The sequence below is a fragment of the Stegostoma tigrinum genome, chromosome 17, assembly GCF_030684315.1.
Source record: "Stegostoma tigrinum isolate sSteTig4 chromosome 17, sSteTig4.hap1, whole genome shotgun sequence".
Lineage (NCBI taxonomy): Eukaryota > Metazoa > Chordata > Chondrichthyes > Orectolobiformes > Stegostomatidae > Stegostoma > Stegostoma tigrinum.
This window is the reverse complement of record NC_081370.1, coordinates 47,969,362-47,990,077: the sequence shown is the minus strand read 5'-3', so window position 1 is coordinate 47,990,077 and position 20,716 is coordinate 47,969,362. Positions and strand designations below refer to the sequence as shown.

The following is a 20,716-nucleotide window of genomic DNA, read 5'->3' as shown; positions in this document are numbered from 1 at the left end:
GTTTAAAAAAAAACCCTTTTGTTAGAAAGAACAGTAGATCATTAAGATAATGTTGCTTTAAAAAAGAATTAACTTTGACTGTTTAATGAAAGGAAAGAAATTTTATCGAAACTCTAAATAGTCCACTTTCACTTAAGACTGAAGCTGACAAAATTATCTAAGCTGCATGTTACAGGCTGAGGTAAATTTTGTATTTTAGCAATTGCAGAATGAAATCCTGAAAACTACAAACATAAAACTATTTATGTGATACAACTTTTGTATTTATGTAGTAAATTATTGTCCTATTTTAGTGACGTAAACATGTAACTTTTGCTGTCTCCATTGAAAATAAATGGTGCTTTTTGAAAATGAGTGGAACTTCTTTGTAGAAAAAGGCTTGCACTTAATTTAGTGTTTTTCTTGATCATCTGACCACTCAAAGCGCTTTACAGCCAAATAAACTTTTGAAGCATTCTTGTAACACTCTTGTAATATAGGGAATGCAGCAGTTAATTTGCAGTTCGCTAACTCCCATGAACTGTAATTCAATAATGACTAGATAATCTATTTATTTTCAATGTTAACTGAGGTGTAAATATTAGCCAGGGCTGTGGGGGCAACGCCCTTGCTCTCCTTTGAGGAGATACCATGAGATCTTTACGAACCATCAACTCACCAGAAAGGGAAGTTTAACATTCTGTTTGACAGGCAGCACTCCCTCAGTATTGCACTGAAGTTGTCACCCTTTATTTTTGAGCTCAGGTCATGGTGTGGGGCTTGAATTCAGAATGTTGTGACTCAGTAACAAGAATGATATCAACTGAGCATTAATTGACACTCTGGCGCCTCATTTTGGTGAGTTGCTGCTGGGTTTGGGAGGAAGAATTCTATTCCATGTGCTTTGTGAAAACGTTAGAGCATATTTTAGATTACCAGCAAAATAACATGAGTTTATTATTGTCCTGAAGCAGTGAGGGGGAGCTTTTCTGAAATATAATACTATGTACAATCTTGTATATACAAACACACCACAGTGTGTTAATCACCTCCTGATTCCCCATCTCCTGCTTGCCATCTAAAATGCATGAGTCAGGAGTGTGATGGAATACTTCCTAGTCACCTCAATGACTGATTTTTAACAATATTCAAGAATCTTGACACCATGCAGGACAAAGCAGCTCACTTGACTGATATCCCCTCCATCACCGACACACCATATTAGCAGTGTGTACCTTCTAGAGAAGGGACTGCAAAAACTCACTAAAGCTCTTCTTCATTCCATTCCTGCTATCTCCACCACTTGCACGGATGACTGTTTACCGCTAGCAGTGAGGTCTCCACCCAGCCTCACATTATCCCAAGTCGGAACTATATCCCTGTTCCTTCTCTGTCACTGGGTCCAAGCCCTGAAACTCCCTTCCCAACAGCACTAGGAGGATGTCCCTACATTCCAAGGTGGTCAGTGGTTCAAGAAGGCAGATCCCATCACCACATTCTCCAGGGTAATTAGGGATGGCCTAGCCAGTGATTCCAATATCCCATGAATGATTTTTTTAAAAAAATCAAGAAATTAAAAAAAATGCACTGTCAAAATTCATCAGATAGTAGCATCTGTGGAAAGACAGAGTTAACATTTTAACGTTGATATGACTCTTGTCTACTAGATTCTGAAGGAATGTCATTTTGGGCATGAAATATTAACTTTGTTTCTCTTTCCATACATGCTGCCAGATTTACTAAGTATCTCCAGCACTTTCTGTTTGTTATTTCAGATTTTCAGCTTCTGAATTATTTTGCTTTAAAAAAAACATCACCCCCTGCTCATTCACATGATTACATATGCACTTTATAGAGGAAAATCATTACCATAACAGCTGCCTCAGTGACATGAAAGGTGCTACATCGTGCATGTTGTTGTTTTATGTGCTTATTCAATTGTTAATAGTCTCTTTTTATTTGTAAATTAAAAATGATAGGTTTGAAGACTAACATTATCTCACCAAGGCTTTCATAACTTGATGCTGAATAATTATCGGGGCTGACATGAGATCAGATAAACAACAGCAAATGTTATTAGTGCTTTAATGCAGAAACATCCCAATGTACTTTATTCTGGAATTCCAGAATATTGACCCAGTGACATAGTAGGAACAACAATGTATTTGCAAGTCAGGAATGATGATGAGCTTGGAGGGAACTTGTGCCTTGTGATGTTTTGACACATCTTGTGTCCTTTTGTTTCGTGGTAGTAGTACAGTTGGAGGAACCTCAGTGAGTTACTGCAGATGGTACACATGTTCAGGATACAGGGTTTGAAGCTCAGTTCCAGGTTGTGCAGGACACTGAGATAATGTTCATTATTAGACAATCTCAGCGAGTGGTTTGCAAAATATCTGAAGATGATGACTTTGTGTTTTTACATTCTGAATCAAAACGAATTTTAGTTCATTCATAACTTAATGTGCAGTGAATAATCTAGCAGCATTAGAATCACGGAGTCAAAGAAAGTGGAGGAGATTTAAATATGGACCCCAAAACTGTTTACAGTATTTCAGCTGTAGTTTGAATAGTGCCTTGTATTATTTCCATAAGACTTCTCTATGTTTATAGCTCAATCCCGTTGAATTATAAGGCAAAATTCCATTTCGCTTCTCTATTTACTTCTGAGCTTTTTTATTCGCTTTTTGTGATTTACGCATGAATACTGTGTACTGTAGCTTTTTACAGTTTGTCTCTGTTTTAAACAATATTCAACTCTGCTATGCTTCCTGCGAAGGAGAAAAACCTCACATTTTCTCACATGATATTATATGTGCCAAAATTTTGCCCATTTGCTTCAACTCACTATATCTCTCTTTGAATGATCCCCATGACATACCTTCCCAATTAATTTTGTGTCATCTGCAAATTTGGCTAGAGTATATTCACCTTCATAATCCAAACCATTAATATATATTTTAAATAATTGTGACCCTTGCATCTCTGTGTTTCATTAACTACTTTTGGTACTAAACTCTTTTCCCAGTCTATTCCAGTTCGTTCTGCTCTCATTGCTTTGTAATTACCACTATTCATGTTTCTCACTGTTATTTCTGACCCATGTTCCTCCCCTTCAAACTGATGCTAATTTCTAACATGTTTTGGTCACTATTTCCTGACCGATAAACCTCATGGTCCTGATGGTACACTGAGGACTAGTATGTAAGGTAAGAATTACATAACACTAAAAATAAAATCCCAGGGATGAAGGCAGAATTATTTATTGGAGATGTTTCGGCTGCATTGGAATCACGTAAAGAGAGCATAGAGAGCACTGTGATCATGGATTTCATGAAAAGAATAATACATACTAACAAAGTGAGAAAGAACTGTGCTCCAGGCTTTGCTTTTTCATGTTTGGCCAAAACATAAGGAGGTTGAGGATTTAAAAAAGGAGGCCAAACCCTGTTAAACATCATCTTCAGAACCTGATTTTCATGTGTACCCATCACTGGTTTCCCAAGATTAAACCCAGGCCAATTCCACTGCCTGTGTCCTTTGCTCCAAACTTTTCTGTCTCCTTATTTCTTAATATATTTTTCACTTCAAGAACTTCAGTTATAGTTACTGATGAAGCATTTTGTCATGCCACCATTCTTTTGTGTCCTCCTGTACTCTTGTTCAATGTGAATTTGCACCTAACTGTCTAAGCGTCAGTACAAGACCAACAAACAAGCATCTTGTTTTATGTTTGGGGGCTGTGCAGCCTCTAGTAGTCAACGCTGAGTATAATAACTTTAGAGTGATTCCATCCTTCCATGTTTTTTACCCACCCTACACACCCTGGTCCCATCATGGCATAGCTTGCTTCTCTCCGACTTTCAGCACTTATTCAGCTTCTTTTCTGTCCTGACCAACTATCAATAATCCACTTGTCTGCCTACGCCTTGCATCACTCTTTCTCCTTCTTCCTGGGCTCCATCTGTATCTATCTGCTCACCTTGCCCCCCAACCCAACACCTCTCTTCTCCTCACCACCTCCCAACCCCATCTTCAGCATAAAAAGGCGACAACCTAGTGGTGTTATTGCTGGACTGAAGACCCAGGTAGTGTCGCAGAGATTTGAATTCGAATCCTGCCATGGCAGATGATAGAATTGAATTCAATTAAAAATTCTGAAATTAAGAATATTTTAATGACAATGAATCCATTGCCGATTGTTAGAAAAACCTGTCTGGTTTACTTAAGTCCTTTAGGGAAGGAAACGGCCATCCTTACCTGGTCTGGCCTACATGTGACTCCAGACCCACACAATGTGGTTAACTCTTAACTGCCATCAGGGCAATTAGGGAATAAATGCAGGCCTAGCCAGTGATGCCCTCAGCCCATGAATGAATAATAAAAAACACCTTTTCCTAGCTGATATTTGTTTTGATGAAATGCCACTGCACTTGAAAGCATTCTCCCCAACAGATACTGCCAGACCTGTTGAGTTTTGCCAGCAATTTCTGTTTTTGCCCCCAAGACCTCTAGTTTACAGTGCTAGAGATGCAATCAGTTTCTCTCCAATTTCCTTCATACCCTCTCTGAGCTCATCTTGTCCATGAGAATGATCATCTCCTCCTTCAACCCTTTTCCCACTAAACCGCAGACTACATTTTTTGTGGTATGTGGGCATCACTGCCAAAGCCAACATTTGTTGCCCTTCCCTAATTGCCCTTGAATAGCTTCCTGGGTAATTTCAGGGAACAATTAGGAGTCAAATTGTCATGAGTCTACAGTCATAAGTAGGCCAAGGGTGAAAAACTTACTTCACTAAAAGATAATATTGAACAAGAGTTTTGACAAGAATGATCATTTCATGACCATGAATCCTGATATTATTCCCTCGATTCCTCAACCTTGTTCTGCCTCTTGGTGACACCATCCGTGTACAAGTCAATTTTCTCATGTAACTCTGATGCTATCCAACTCTACCTCATCATCACCAGCATCTTCACTTTTTCTCTTCAATTGTTTTTGTTTGTCTGACATCCAGTACTGGGTGAAGAGAAACTTACTCCCTTACATTTCAGCCATTGTCTTTGATCTCCACAAAAGTCACCATGGTGATCCCTAGCTGCTGATTCTGTCCCTCTTTGGCAATTACTGAGACTGGATCAAAGTAGTTATAGACTCATAGAGATGTACAGTGTGGAAAAAGGTCCTTTGACCTAACTCGTCCATGCCTACCAGTTATCCTAAATTAGTCTGATCCCAGTTGCCAGCATTTGGCCAATATCCCTTTAAACCCTTGCTTTTCATATATGCATCCAGATGCCTTTTAAATGTTGTAATTGTATCTGCCTTCACCACCTCTTCTGGCAGCTCATTCCGTAAATGCAACACCCTTTGCGTGAAAATGATACCCTTTAGGACCCTTTTAAATCTTTCCCTTCTCACCTTAAACCTTCACCCCTACTTTTGGACTCCCCTGGGGTAAAGGCCTTGGCTGTTCACTCTATCCATGCCCCTTAGGGTTTTATAAACCTCTATAAGGTCATCACTCAGCCTCCGAGGCTGCAAGGAAAATAACCCCAGCTATTCTGCCTCTCCCTATAACTCAAACCCTCCAACCCACAAAACGTACTTATCAATCTTTTTTGAACCCTTTCGAGTTTCACAACATCATTCCTCTAGCAGGGAGACCAGAACTGAATGCAGTTTTCCAAATGTGGCTGTACCAACATCCTGAACGCCTGCCACATGACCTCCAAACTCCTATACTCAATGCACCGACCAATAAAGGCAAGTGTACCAAATGCCTGCTTCAGCACCCTGTCTACCTGTGACTCCACTTTCACGAAACTATGAACCTGCACCCCAAGATCACTTTGTTTTTAAAATGCTCCTCAGGATCTTACCATTAAGTGTCTATGTCCTGCGCTGGGTTGCCTTACTAAAATGCAGCACCTCACATTTATCTAAATCAAACTACATCTGCCACTCATCAGCCCATCAGCCCATTTGATCAAGATCCAGTTATACTCTAAGGTAACCTTCTTTGCTGTTCACTGCACTTCCAATTTTGGTGTCATCTGCAAACTTATTACCCATACCTCCTGTCTTCACATTCAAATCATTTATATAAATGACAAAGAGCAGTGGACTCAACAATGATACTTGCGGCACACCACCGGTCACCAGCCTCCAGACTGAAAAGCAACCCTCCTCCACTACCCTCTGCCTCCTACCTTTGAGCCAGTTTTGTATCCAAATGATATTCCATGTGATCTAACCTTGCTCACAACCTTGGTGTCATATGCATGTTGTCACAAAGACTGTCCATTTCTACATGCATTGTACCCCTCCTGCGTCAGCTCATCTACTGCAGAGAATCATATTCATACCTTTGATACTGGGGTCATGAGTGCGCCAAAGCACTGCTGGGTAACCTTCAACATGCTAACCTCTGAAAACTTGACATTACCCAAAGTTCTGTTGGTCATGTCCACAGCCATACTAAGTTCTGTTCACCCATCACTCAAATGCTCATTAACTGATAAGAGTTTCCATTTAAGCAATGACTCAATTTTAAAATTCCGTATCCCCATGGGTTTGCCCTTCTCTAGCTCTGTATCCTGTGCCGCTTAAATTTTGGCCACTTCCCTATCCTTGATTATATTTTATTCAACCACTTTTGACTGTGCTTTTAATTGCTAACACCATAAGCTCTGGTATAACCACTGTAAACCTCCTTGTCTTTCATATCTGAGGAGGATCCCAGAAGGGTGCCTCATATATGAATCACATAAAATTTGTACAGCGATACAGCAAGTGATCAGAAAGGTAAGCAGTTATTGCAAGGGGAATGGAATATAAATGAAGTTTTACTTCAGCTGTGCAAGGCATTGGTGAGATCACATCTTGAGTACTATTTTCAGTTTAGGTTTCCTTATTGGAATAGAATATGAAGCAGCCTGTGCACAAATCTGTGTTAACTGGGAGTTTGAAATAGCTGAGGAAGGCCACTGTAATTTGATCGAGTACAGTTGTAGGTATTGTAAAAGAAGACAACTGAAAAGATAGTGATGCAGGAAACTTGAGAAAATTGCTTCTAGTTTTCAGTTTTACACACTTCCCAATGGTCTGATCATGTATAATAAAACACATTGGAAAAGGTTGGGACTTAACTCTGGAGAAACTCAGTAATCATTTGCTGCTTTGTGGGCAGACGAATCTGCCATTTTATCAAGTCAAATCTACCTTCTCTACTGTCTGGCTGCATTGTGAAACTCCGATCTTCTGTACACTCCAGCTATGGAAAGAGATGGCTGAGTGAATAGCCTCTTCAGGATCATCACAGTGATAGTCTTCATTTTCTTCCACTGGCATATTTTGTCTAATTTTCTGATTGTCCCTCGAAAACGCTGGTGGTCATCCCAGTTGGTACTGTTAGCCTCATGCAGCAGGCTTCACATTCCTAAAACAACGATGGCATATTGGACTTCCCTATCACAGCTTTTCAGTCCATCCATTTGGGTCAGCACAGTGGCTCAGTGGTTAGCAGTACTGCTTCACAACACCAGGGATCCAGGTTCAATTCCACCCCCACGCAACTGTCTGTGTGGAATTTGCACATTCTTCCCATGTCTGTGTGGGTTTCTTTTGGGTGCTTGGGTGTCCTCCTACAGTCCGAAGATGTGTAGATCAGGTGGATTGACTATGTTAAATGGCACATGGTGTCCAATGATACACGCACAACTCTACATCATGTGACTTCTGACTTTGTCCACCCCAGTCCAACACCCACAACTCTACATCATGACAATTTCACCACAAATGGAGATGTTATGTAAATTTCACTCGTGACGATTTCACTGTAATTGCTTTCAGTTCAGTGCAGTGCAGAGAAGGTTTATTCAACCCAACTCTGGGATGAAAAGAATTGTCTCACAATGAAAGGTTGGAGAGGTTAGGTCTTGTAGCCCTTTGAATTTGGAAGAATTAATAGTTCTTACTTCATTGAAACAAACAATCTTGAGGGGATGAGATAGGATGGATACCCAAAGCATGTTTCTACTTGTGGGGAAGACATAAACTGGGGATGCTGAAAATTGGAGAACTTGTAGCTTGGGTTGTGGTTGAGGTTGGAGGGGATGCTGTTTAAGAATGACGTCTCCCTTTAAGATTGAGATGAGGGGATGTTTGTGTTTTTTCCCCCTATTTGCAGGCTCCTCAAGTTAAACATAATTTTGATATACAAGGGAGTTGAAACTGATGGTGGAATGCAATAGGAAAGTCAAGATTAGACCACAACCAGGCGAGCCATGATTGTATGGCATCATAGAGATTTTACAGCACAGGAAGAGGCTGTTCAGCCCATCATGTTCATCAAACACCCATCCATTCTAATCCTAGTGTCCAGCACTTGGCCCATAGCCTTGCAAGCAATGGCAATCCAAGTGTTCCTCTAAACATTTATTAAATGTCCTGAGGTTTCCTGCCCAGCAGGACCCTTTTGGGCAGGGTTTCAGAAACCTGCAACGCTATGGATGATTGAAGGGTGAGGCAGGCGCAAAGGACCGAATAGTCTACTCCTGCTCTGATGTGTTCTAATGTTTCCTGCTTAATGATGCTTTTTTAAAAAAAACTCCCTGAAGCTTTTCGGCATGTACCCAGTATCTCGTAATGCGGCTACTGTCACAATTTCTTGAGTCACACTCCAATGAAGCTCGCCTTTTACAGCGCTGTTCAGAAGCTATACCAATCCAGTTGTTGCTGTTCCTTTCTCCTTTCCCCTGCGACCACACTATAAAAGCGAAATTGCTCCAACTCGACTCTTTAAAAAGGTGGCAAAAAAAATCCAATTTCCCACCCCGGCAGAAAATTTTAAAAAAACACACCCTCCCACGTTCTCTCCAGTCCCTCCGCTGTATCTTTCGTCCCAATGAAGTAAATCGTGTGAGGTCCCCAGCAACAAAACAGACGGCCCAGGAACGATTTAGGGAGGGCGTGGGGATGGTTACAATGTCAAATGGTAAATCCCCGCAGTCTAAAATAGCCAGGCCCGGGGAAGTTAGAACAGCAAGCTCGGAATCCCGCCTGCAGCTTGCAGTGAGAGAGGAGGGAATTAGAAAACCCTTCCAGCAGCAACAAAATTACTTGCTCGCCTTGTCAGCGAGGTGGCAGTAGTGGCTCGGTGTTTGCGAGCCACAGAGAGAGGAAAAAATCCTCCTTTGCCTGACGTCAAGTGCTAATACAATTGACCAATCAGTGCTAAGATGATGGGAGGTAATTGGGTAATTGCAATTTTTTTTCTCCCATCACACAAGGAGATACTGGGAAGAAAGTGAGTGAAATGGGAAATATGTATATATATAAAAGAAGGGAGTGCAGCTGTGCAAAGTGCATGAGGACTTCAGAGCGCATCAGTGCACTAGAACCTGGATTTCAATTATTTTTGTGTGTATTATAAAAGTAGAAAATCTGCCGGAATGGAGTTTCACCGTTTCGATACTGAATCTGGTTCTAGGAAGTGAAGATTTGGTTTTGCAACTCTTCTGGATATTTCCCTCCCTCTTCCTCCCCCCCCTCACCCACACCCCCTTCCGTCTTCCTATTTCCCCACCCTCGGGGAAAACTCATTGACATCTTAAAAGTGTCAGCGAATGCGATAATGTGCGGAAGGGATATCAAGTTGTCTGGCTGCGAATGCTTTTGAGACAAGCTGTCAAATGGAGCGGATGGGGGTGGGCGAGGGGCAAGTGTAGTACGTTACAGGAAATAAAAGGGGGATTTTTGAGGATGGTGTTAAATGCTGTGCCTCCTTCTCTCTCGATACCAAGATAGAGAGAATGCAAAAAAAAGGATGACGGGAATTAGATTACTCCACAGCTTAAAAAAAACAGAGGAGGGGGGTGGGGGCAAATTGGAATAAACATCTCCGCAGTGGGTTGGCAGTGAAAAGCTGTGGGATACGGTACAGGAGGCTGAAGATTCTGGAGGGTGGGGGATGAATGGTGGGGGTGGGGAAGGGGGAAGATGGAATTCAGGATAGCAGTGGGCGATCTGATCTCTGATAATGAGATGTTGGAAAGAAGGAAGGAATTGAGAGGAGGAGAAAGGAACACTTACCGCACTGCTCTGTGATTGGAAAATGTAATCAGTTCCGTGGAGGAGAGAAAACAAAAGTTATTCCAGGAGTAACATTTTATTTTTTACATTTTTTTCGTGCAAAAAATAAACAAGAAGAGCCTTGTTGGGATTCAGAAACGAAGCGGCTTGAAAGAGCTTTTGATTGATGGCGTGATATACACACACGGGAAAAAAAACAACAGCTCCTCAGTTTGGAGACAGAGAAAAAATGATTTTTTCTTGTATTTCGAAAATAAGCTGAACGGAAAAGAAGCAAAAAGTGGAGATCGCAAGAGGAGGACGAAGATCTTGCCTTTTTTATTTGGATATTTCTGGAGGAAAATGTCTTGGCAGAAATTGATTTGAAATTGCAGATGTGCATTTTTTGCTGAGAGCAGAGAGAGTGAGGGAGAAAATCTGGGAACTATACAGAACATCAGGAATCGGGACTAGGACAACATAATCTGTGAGTTCAGCTCGAATTTTCTGATTGTGAAGTTTATTTTTAAGTTTATGCTCTCATATAATCCTCCCCCCCCCCCCCCCCACCCCAACCCAACCCCCTCAGAAATGGAGAATCGGAATTAAAGATGTTTCATTTTCCAATCTTTTCTGCTTGGCTTGGGTTTGACAACTACGGTGCGGGACGGAGGGATTTACTTTTCTCCCTGGGATGCTGCTGCTTCACTGCAGTTTCTTAATGAGCTGCAGATAATGAGACCATCGGCCGTGCTAAAGCTAGCTTTTTAACTCTCTTATCGCTTGTTAGTACACATCTAGCGCCACTCTGGATTGATATCACCCCACTAAGCGTTAATGGAATAAAATAGCCTGCGGGCAATCAGTGACTATATATACAAACACACACTGATCAAAAGTAGCCCTAGCATTTTGAAGGTTTCATATGAACATCTATATTTTCTAGACAGCTAAACATGAGACTATGTTGATAACGAATGTGTGTGCAGACTTGGAGGGTGATCTGGGATAAACGTTCAGCTCTAAAGTACTATAACCCCATTCAGCCAGCATCCCCAAATCCATATAGGTTGCTTTTTTATCACACAGCGGTGCTTTTAGTTCATCCGTGTTCATAGTGTGCTCGAACGGTAATAAGGAAAAATCCTGGAATATATCGGCAAGGTGAGAGAATCTGACATGCCAGCGGTCTTCCAAGTATATGCTTTCGGTTTACATACACACTGGCTGCTCTCCTAGATCAGTTTGGCAAGCGTGTAAGGCAGAAATGCTAATAAAAGGGCTTTATTGGCAAGGACTGCTCTCCAGTTAATGAAGAATATACCAGTCATAGAATGCAGTTTGTTCCAAGCTCTAGCCACAAGTAAATCGTTTGTATTTCCTGAATTATGTTGTTAGTAAAATAAAAATAAGGGTCACTGATACCCATTAAGAAATATTCTATCTCATCAACTTTCCCTGTGTTTCGAGATTGAGAATGGCATATGCACTTTGTTCGGAGATAGTTTGTGATTTGTGACTAATGCATTGTTAGCAAATATCAAATTCCACATCTGTGAAGAAAAGATTGCATATTAATGTAATACTTAGCAATAATTAATCATATTTGACAGTTCAATTCGAGATTCCAAGGTAATTATATTTAATTTATGATGCCTTGAAATATTTTAAGTACTTGATGCCTCAAATTAGAAAGAGCCAAAATGCCTAGTTTTGTTGCACATTTGCCAGTTTTAAGGAATATGATAGACATTGTTCTTTAAAAGTAGACAAATTCCTTGTCAGTTGTAAATATTGTTGCTCCTAAGAATTATTTTGCAGTTATTTCACAAGTTACTCTGTTTCTCCCAATGATTAAGAACTTGATTCTTTTTAGTCCGTGTGTCTGATAAGGAAAGCAACAGTTAAGGTATAAAAGTGAGACCAGTACCACAACATAATACTGCATGTCGTTAATGATTTCTTTAAGTCATTGTACAGAAAAATATATAACTTCATGATGAAAGAAATTTAAAGATCTAAATAATCAACAATTTCCTATAATTATTCTTGAAGCTAACTTATGGAGGGATCTGCTCATGGAATCTCTGTTTTCTCATACCTTTGTGACTTTACAGAGCCATTTCCTGGCTTGTCACTATAGCAAGCAGTTTTTTGAACTGCAGGGTCAACGAAATTAACACTTGGTTGCCTGCATGTGTGCAAAAGGAATATTGTACAGTTCAATTTAATGATGTCGATAGAGTTCGTCTTGTTTGCCTGCATTGCAGTTACCCTCCTATGTCATTAGGGTATTCAACGTAATTTATCAGTAGATCTTCACTTCTGTCATATATCTGACAAATATCTGGACTTCCTTGGTCTGTCAATGCCCAGTAAAGTGCCAAAAAACCCACATCTTTTGGGCCATTTCCATGCATGCCCAGGTGCAAATTGTGATTGATTTCACAATATCTACAACATCACAATTCAGTCAGGGTAAATTAGCCTTCTTAACCTTCTCCACAATAATGTCATCAAAACCTGAGACTTAAGGGATTCTACTGAAAAAGCTTGAATTATGGAAGCTTTTGGTTCCAATTGTAATTTAGAAAGCTGGATTTATTTTGTTTTAAATTCTCTTCAGAAATTTGACTGAATGATTGATGTTGTGTCTGTTTGACAGTTTTTGATAGAAGATAACTTGGATTGGCATGCTTGTGAAATTTCAATAAAGCGCTGTGGATGATCCAGAATGGGAGATAAACGTTTTGGGTATAACCACATCCTTTGCTGTACAATTATGTGGACACCTTAGTGAGAAGTTTCAGAGTATCAGTGATCTGAGTAAAATATACTAATCTTAGCAGCTTTTTACCTTGAGAAGTAACAGTATGCTGGCATCATCACTGTCAAGTGATAAAGGGAATACAGTGGGATGAGGTGTTGTTGTTTATTGTGCTTCTGGATTTAAACACTGAGACAATTACTAATGAAATAACTGGTAGGAATTATATGGCCAAATAGGCTGAGAATTGAGATGGGTGAATTGTGTAGCATCACACCAGCCATCACGTGGTTTCCCATTGACTTTGTCAAAGTCGGCAATTTGGAGGGGAGGGCAGTGGGACCCAAAAATCCACCCAATTCTAAGAAATGTCCAGTTAAACCTGTTTCCAAACCTCTTGTCAGTTCATTGAAAGCCTGTGTGCCAGTCATGGGAAGGTCTCAGGTGCAGATAAAACGGTGTGAAGCTGGATGAACACAGTAGGCCAAGCAGCAAGTTTTATTGTTTTAGATTGAGACCCTTCTTCAGAAAAAAAATTTTCTGAAGAAGGGTCTCAACCCGAGATGTCAAACTTTCCTGCTCCTCTGATGCTGCTTGGCCTGCTGTGCTCATCCAGCTTCACACCTTGTTATCTCAGATTCTCCAGCATTGGCAGTTCTTATGATCTAGGTATCAGGTCCACACTGGATGTGGATTTGGCCAAGTAGAAGCGGGTGGCAGGATAGCAAAGAACCCAGTTGAGGTAACCCACTTGAATGAGGTGGGTTCATTGCAGAGTGTACAGCTTGGAAGGCACTCCTCCATTTACACACAGTTACACACACACATCAGGTGAGCAGAATTGCTAGCGGCAGTGGCTCGTCTGCACTCTGCCAGTTGAGGGGAATGCACCCTTCCATGTACCATGGGGCCATTACTGGTGAAAGCCCGAAATCATTGTGAGAGCAGATCCTTTTTCTGCACGGAAGGTGACACCTGACATACAAGAACATACGAAACAGCAGCAGGACTATTGGTATACGCAGCTTATTGAGCCTGCTCCACCATTCAATAGAATTGCAATGGACTTTGAACTTTATCCCCACTTTCCTATCATCTCTGCATATCCCACAATTCCCACAAAACCAACAATCCATCCCAACCCCTATTATGTTCAGCAATAGATTAAGGTATTCAGAGATGAGTGCTTTATAAATATATGTTGTTGTAGTAATTCTTTATTTCTTTCAGATTGATTGAGACCCTTCTTGTTTTGTGAAAATGAAAGAAACAAAGCATACCAAACACTTAGGTATTAGCAGCTTATATATCACTGCATTTGTTAAATGTCACAGATTTTGACTCAATTTAAGTTTAAGATTAGAAATCTCTCTCATTAGGTCACACTGCCTTCCTTGACTATGTCACACTGTAATTCACCAAGACTTCTTTGATAGCACCTTCCAAACTCAAGACTGCTAGAAGGGTGACAACATCAGTTGCATGGAAATAGCATCAACAGCAAGTTCCCTTCCAGACTACACACAATCCTGACTTAGAAATGTGCTCCAGTTTCCGACTGTTACTGGGACGAAATCATAGAATTCACTTTCTAGCAGCATTGTGGATCCAACAGCATGTGGATTGCAGCAGTTCATTCAAAGTGAATATGCAGTTCTTTCCAATTCAGTAAAAGACTGGTAATTCTGTGATGAGAAATGCAACATAAGAATATAACTTGGTGATTGGTGGTGATTTTCCTGAAAACAAAATGAATGCACGGTTGTAAATTTGAAAACCACAGGAAATAGAGAAAATGGAAGCATTCCAGAGGCTTCATTTACACCAGAACCCAAGGAAAGGAAACAAAAAAAATCAGTACACCTGCAAAGACAGCTAAATAGTGAGTAGTTGATTTCTGAACCGGCCAGATCGTCGATGATTCTGGCAGCGAGTTGGTTCAAAATTAGTTTGTAAAAGCTGCCAAGCTGCTGAGACATCCTTTGACGCAATTACTGCATAAACAAAGTACATTCAAAACAAAGAATCTGAGTGCAGTTAAGAACAATATTGGGAAGAATGAGTAAAAAGCAGTAAAGGTTCACTAATGTCCTTGTCGGAAGCAAACTGCCATCCTTACCTGGTCTGTCTTATATGTGACTCCAGACCCACAGCAATATGGTTGACTCTTAACTGCCCTTTGGGTAATTAGGGATGGGTAATAAATGCTGTCTGGCCAGTGATGCCCTTATCCCGTTAATGAATAGTTAACAAAATTAAAAAGCACAGCAGTTACATTGCTGAATTGTCACAGGAGATAGCTTTGTATGCTTGCTATTATAAATTATTGACACATTGATAATCATCTTTTTTCAAATGCTAAAAATTCTCTAGTATGAATTGGAAAATCACAGATGTCTTAGCCAAATTTAGGCTTTCAAAACAAAGAATAGAGTTTTTTTTGGATTTGGTCATTGCAGAACTGAATAAGCAAGCAGTAAAAGTAAAGGTAGACATTGGAGGTGAGGAGTTAGACAGAGTCAACCTGTCAAATCTTTCTGTCTGAAGCGAACAAAGAGACAGAATCTGCTCTTTGAATAATCAGCTTTCAGTAAAGTCAAATTGCATAATCTTCTCTTTTTAGACCTGTTCCAGGATTGCAACAAATACACCCAGATAGATTTACTGCTGTAGGAAACCTCACAGAGGATGCTATTTTTCACCAACAGAAGATGCAATTCCATCAATTAACCCTTGCAAATCTACAATGTTCATATACAAGAAAATTTTAAGAGCACGTTGCATGGTATGGAATGTACGTCTGGTGTGTTTCGATTATGTGCATACTGAAGTAGAAGGCACCATCAGGGTATGTTTGAACTCAAATTTCTACTTTATTTTCTAAAGAGATGCTTGAACAAAATTCTGACATTGGAAAACTGAATGCCAAATTTAAAGCAGTTAAGTTATTTTCAAAGCTTCTTGTCAAATATGGATATTATTTGGTTCACTTGACAAAGGACCCTCAAGAAATAACCACATTGAGAATACCATCTGGCACACACTGCTTCCAGAGTTTAATGAGGATCTGCTCCAGCAGCACATTTACAGAATTACAGAAAGTGTACCTGGATGTGTTGACGATGATGATATTGTAGTGCTGGACAATACCGAAGAATTGAATGACTAAAATCCACATTTGAAAATGTGGCAAATTGTTGTGAATGACGTACCTTCAATAATAAGATGTGTCAGGTCAATGTTGGGCAGATCAATTTTTCAGGTGTATCCGTTGAGGTTGAGAGAGGCAAAATTAATGATGTGATGTCACATGCCTATTCCACAAGACAGAGCAGACCTGCACGTGTGCATCAGACTTAGTAACTACAGGCTAAATCTCTCTGACAAAGTATCAGTGTTAGGTGAGCTCTGAAAGAAAGCTCATATCTAAGGCAGCAAGACCATTGCAAACAATTTTCAAGTTCAAACGAGCGTTGTCAGCAGAAACTTGCATTCTATGGAAGAAAATAATTCTGGAAGCTGATACATTTCAAAAAGAGGACATTTGGATCCACATCTATTTCAAACACAGCCACGTGCCCTGTAATTCAGTACTACAAGATTCTGTATAAACCTGTTTGGTAAGCAATTCAAAGGAAATTGGTCACAAATCATTCGAAATATTTTGGTGCAAACCACTGTCAAGTCGACCACCTCACCTATCGTGACTAACATTAAAACACAGGGGTATGAGAAATAATTCCACAGAGGCTGGTAGGCCATCGCTAAGCCACCCTTTCTTTACACATGCACAGTATTTGACACTGGTCAGCTCCCTCAGAGCCAGATCTCCAAGTGAGCAGAACCTCTGACACTCCTGATTATGTTATTCAGCCAGGACTCCATGATTGGACCAGATTAACAGTCCCAATCAGGGAAACTCATTTCCTGACTGGCTGACCTTGTCACAATGGATACATTTTGACTTTGATATCTGTGACAGACCTAGTGCCATGCTGACTCCCTTGGACTCACTGAACAGCCTGCCAAATCTGAGTAAGAGTATACAGACTGCAGCAGATGTACAAGTCGGCAGGATAGACATCAAGATGGAAGATATTCTTAAGGCTGATCTAATGAATTTTGGTCAGCATAAATGAAACTGACTTCAGGAAGAAATAATTAGTGTTCCCCAACTGATGGCAGTATGGAAAGTTGCAGCAGCATGGGCTGATGTAGCTCGAGTTTCCAGACATACTTGGATGTTTCCAGCTACACAGAGGTGAACGATGTGTTTTAATAGACATTAAGTTTCCATGGGAAGGAAGTGCTTATACCCAACGTTCTTTGCCAATACATGATATCACATCTATAATAGGGATAGATGAGCATAGAGTTGACAAGAAAGATGGTTGGCATGATACAATGGGCGGCACGCTGGCTCAGTGGTTAGCACTGCAGCCTCTCAGCGCCAGGGACCTGGGTTCGATTCTAGCCTTGGGTAACTGTCTGTGTGGAGTTTGCACATTCTCCCCGTGTCTGCGTGGGTTTTCTCCAGGAGCTCCGGTTTTCTCCCACAGCCCAAAGATGTGCAGGCTAGATGGATTGGCCATGCTAAATTGCCCGTAGTATTCAGGGGTATGTGGGTTATATGGGGATGGGTTTGGGTGGGATGCTTCAAGGGGCGGTGTGGGCTTGTTGGGCTGCAGGGCCTGTTTCCACACTGTAGGGAATCTAATCTAATCTAATTTAATCTAATCAATGTGTATTAGCCAAGGGTCAATTGATATCAAGAAGGCAACAAGGATGTGCAAGTCATTGTAGCTTAACTACTTTAGTAACTCCGAGAGTATCTACATGTTCGTGAGATTTCACCAATTCCTCATTCCAAAATCACAAAGATTTGTTTCCCATGCATGTCAATGATTTTTTTCCTAATCACTGACTACATTTCCAAATTTCCAATTGTCCATTCCCTGAGCCACAGAATCACATCTAGTGGAGCAATATTGAGAAAAATCAGAAACTAATTCAGGGTACACTAATCAAAAGAAGTGTGACAGTAGCAGGCACAATGAGTGCATTATCCAGCTTATTCAGTACTCTGGAACAGATTGTATCTGAAAATGAGGCACAATATATAGGCAGGCTGTTTCAGTAATATTTATTCCAACTGAGGTATATCCCATCTGACAGTCTTACCACATTATTCCAGATCCCATGGTTTACACTGTCAAAACACTTATTGCAGGGCACTAATCAGGATCTTTGAATTGTGGTGCTGCATCAAAGAACTACAGTTATTGATATGGGCTTGTTGTCATCAGGAGAGAGCTTATTTAGAAGGCATATTAGGACAACGGTCATCATTTGTCTAAGCTCTCAAATACAGTACAGAAGCTTCAAAATAGAGAGATAGTGAAAATGTTCCACGATCAATTTGTGGGCGTGGAACTGCCTAAGCTGCGTGTTGGGCAGAAGGTTAGATTCGTACATCCAAGCCAAAGGACTGAGTTGCCTGCAAAAGTATCTGAAGTCTGCAGTGAGCCTAGCACCTACAAAATCACTGCACCCAATGGAGCAACATTGACGAAGAATAGAAGTCTGTCAGAGAGCTGTACAGGACTCTTGCTGTGCATTGATTTTCTCAAGAAGAATCACGCTGAAGTTTAAACATTAATATTGTTTCCCTGCCCACGGATGTTGCTAGACTCTGAGTTTCTGAAGTGTTCACATCACCTTCTCAAGGGCAATTATGGATGGGCAAACTGGGCAGTTTTGGGTGGAAGAGTTGGAATGAGGACGAGGAGTGGTGTTGGCTTTGTTATGAACTGCGTAGGATGGCTAATTTAATAGTTAACTCAGAGCAAGTTTATATTCCTGTAACTTTTCCCGTTTAACTATTATTTTAGGTAGTTATAATGACCTGATATTCCTGACTGTCATTCACAGCTAGGAATGTTTTCAGAAAGTTCCAGATGATAGATAATTATCCTTCTTGCAGTTAAATTAATGATTCTAGGTGGAATCATAGGGTCTTGTGATGCCTGGAAATGTTTTGGAATGAACAGATACTCATTGAAGTTAATAACCTTTTTCAGAAAGTTTTTTAATAGGTTTACACTGATATAAGGTGTATGCCCTGAAGTCTCAATGTTCTGAGTACTGAACATAATTGTTTGATTGACTTCAACTGTGGTGTAGATCTCAAGAATCTTAAACATGATTCTAACTGACTGACGAGAATTAAACTGAAATAAGCTAAAATATGGAGAATAAATTTCCACAACCAAGGAAACGCCAACCGTGAGACAAGTTGGGAAAAAAAGCTGTGAAGAAAATTATTTGGACAAAGTGTTTCGTCACACAGTACTTGAGTATTACAAAAAGAAAGACATTGTTTATCAAAGCTTTCTGTCTAACATGTATCAGGATAATTTGCAAGAATACGAATGCCAAGGGAAAGCTAACATTTACACGGCATGAAGAGAGAACACTGACTGATTGAAAGTGGACTCTGATTGGGAGATCTGTTACTTTGGAAAATGCACTTACAAGTGGTGATTAACAGTTTAGTGCCAGACTTTGTTCACATTGTAAAGCATGCAGGCTACATCTGGTTGGTCAGAGGATTGTCCTGAAAAAGGAACCAGCAAAAAGCTGTCACCTATTTTAGGTTTATTTCTCAGAGCAATCCCCTGCCCAAACACAGCTAGCCTGTATGGTTTTAAAAATCTGAACGAAGCCGAGCAGTTAAATATCAATCAGCATCTTCCATGCAATCACTTCTACCAATTCAACCAATGAGCATTCTCCTCTTGTGCAATATAATTTTTTTTGCCCTAGAATTGAGGATTTTCTTGCAAATTGTCTGGCAATTTGAATGCCTCGATGAAAAGCTTCAATAATGTGCCTTTTTCAGCAATGCCCAAAATGATGTTTGCAGCATATGGAAATTAAAACAACAAATTTTGAAAGAGTACTAATTCTTCTGTAACTCAATATGAAAGATAAGTTAAAGAAATTTAGTAGTGTTCCCTGGACAGTTAATGGGAAAGAAAGATTATCTTTGTTTCTGAGGATCCTCCTGGAAGTCCTGAAAAAATAGCTCTACATTTCAACTGTACAGAAACTGTGTTGATTGATGGATTCCAACTGCAGACTTGTCATCCATAGAGAGGGGCAGCATAGTCAGTCAAATATTTCTGAGATTTTGGAGAGTTTGTCAAGGATGGATTAAATGCTTTGGGATATCTTGAAACTGTTGAACTACAAGTACATGAAAGTAAGCACACTGAATTCTTATTTTAATTCATTCTTTGCAGGTGATCCTGGCATTGTACATGCTTGGAAAGTGCAGGTATTATTATTTATCACAGCATTTTTTTTAAACAAAAACAGACCACGCACCAGACGATCACTGGAAGGAGTGGAGTGATTGTTTGGCAAATTCACAGATGCTATGCTCAAAAACGCCAATGAACTTATTAAAATCTTAAAAATATAAAACAATGCAATACATTAGTAACAGTGCATTAACTATTGTCTCCTGAATGCAAAATATAATTTGAAAGACCATTTTAAATTCTCCAGGCATGAAATTCAATAACTCTTGGAAATTGAGCATGAGGATTGTGATGAGCAATTACCTCACATCTATGGCTCCTCATGTAGGCAGGTTGTAAACTTTGTGTACCTATTAATTCAAATGGTAGCATGCAACTTGAATTCAATGGTAAGCACATTTCTGGTAGCTGCAAAACTGAGCAGGAGGCCACAAATTTGTAAAAGGTTTGTATGCTTTACATCTATTTAAAGGGGAGATGCTTTTTGACAGGAGCAGGTGCTGTAAATCATTCTGTAATTAATTGTAACACAGGAAAGAATGGCAAAACATTGGAAAAATCAGGCTCC

At 40.2% G+C, this 20,716-nt stretch overlaps 1 protein-coding gene across 12 annotated transcripts in view; it reads left to right on the top strand.

Annotated features, from left to right (window-relative positions):
• LOC125459529 (leucine-rich repeat-containing protein 4C-like) overlaps positions 1 to 20,716 on the top strand; it is a 966,049-nt gene that overhangs the window by 787,081 nt on the left and 158,252 nt on the right. For 2 of the 12 annotated variants that reach the window (XM_048546070.2, XM_048546071.2), the window contains exon 1: positions 9,999 to 10,543. The exons of 9 other annotated variants lie outside the window; for them this stretch is intronic. The gene's annotated coding sequence lies outside the window, so the exon portion shown is untranslated. Of the gene's footprint in view, positions 1 to 9,281; positions 9,293 to 9,998; positions 10,544 to 20,716 lie in introns of those variants that run through there. One more of the 12 variants, XM_059652148.1, reaches the window with a different exon arrangement.